We start from the raw sequence: 933 nt of genomic DNA, 5'->3' as shown, positions 1-933 counted from the left end.
AGACTTTACAGTCCCACAAGTGAGCTTCTCGCCCTCTTCTAACCATCCAGAAAGGTAAAAATGTGTTCATTTAAAAATTCTTCTGGGAAAAAAATTCCAAAATCATTTCCACTAACCTTTCCCACTATTTCACAACGTTGACTGTAGAAATTGTCTTCATGTCTACCTTTAGGCTTTCCTGCTTCAGGAGGAGCACATTTCTTCTTGAGCGGTCTTTCGTAGCATTTAAAGGTTGCTATTTTCCATCTTATTCTTTCATCGAGAATACTTAAAAGCCATCATTATTCTCTTTGTCTAAAACCGTGGCCTCACTGATGTCAGACCATAAAGTGTGCCAGTGGAGGCTCAATCCTTGTAAACATAGAGCAACTGCTCAATTCCAGTCACTTTTCTTTTCCCTCCCCCTTTTCCCACCCTCCCCTGCCCTTCCCTCTCCCCCCCTTTTCTTCTCTTTCCTTCTTCACCTTCCAACTGCCCTTTCCTTTTCATTCTCTTTCTTTCCCCTTTCCTTCTTTGTTCTCTGGCATGAGCTCAGAGGTGAGGAAATCAGGGTTCTGGGGACAATGCAGTGAGAAATGACTGAGATTTCCTTAGTAAAATGCTGCCTGTGGGGAGGGCCATTCCATATCTACACTAATTTCTTGGAGGGATATGGCAAGTGTGCTGCCTGGAGAGAAAGCACAGTACTGTAAATATTTGAAATGTACACTGGCATGGTTTTATTTCTTAACTTCCCACCAGGGAAGTACAAATAGAATCCTTAACGATTTTTGTAAGTTGTGAGGACATTTTAATGTCAACAGACAGTCTCAAACAGCAGGAAGAGCACCGTGGTTTATTCCTAAATGTACAGACAAAGCACATAGATGGCTTTCACCAACACATTTCTACCCTTTCTACAAGAATTCTGTGAGGTTCTCATCAGAGGCAGCC

At 42.2% G+C, this 933-nt stretch overlaps 1 protein-coding gene across 1 annotated transcript in view; it reads right to left on the bottom strand.

The window, feature by feature from the left end:
* Positions 1-933, bottom strand: part of GABRR3 (gamma-aminobutyric acid (GABA) A receptor, rho 3) — a 55,862-nt gene that overhangs the window by 6,977 nt on the left and 47,952 nt on the right. The window lies entirely within an intron of this gene.

Source organism: Galeopterus variegatus, unplaced genomic scaffold (assembly GCF_000696425.1).
Source record: "Galeopterus variegatus unplaced genomic scaffold, G_variegatus-3.0.2 Scaffold3044, whole genome shotgun sequence".
In the NCBI taxonomy this organism is placed as follows: Eukaryota; Metazoa; Chordata; class Mammalia; order Dermoptera; family Cynocephalidae; genus Galeopterus; species Galeopterus variegatus.
Note: the sequence above shows the minus strand (reverse complement) of the source record. Positions and strands in the feature narration are given on the sequence as shown.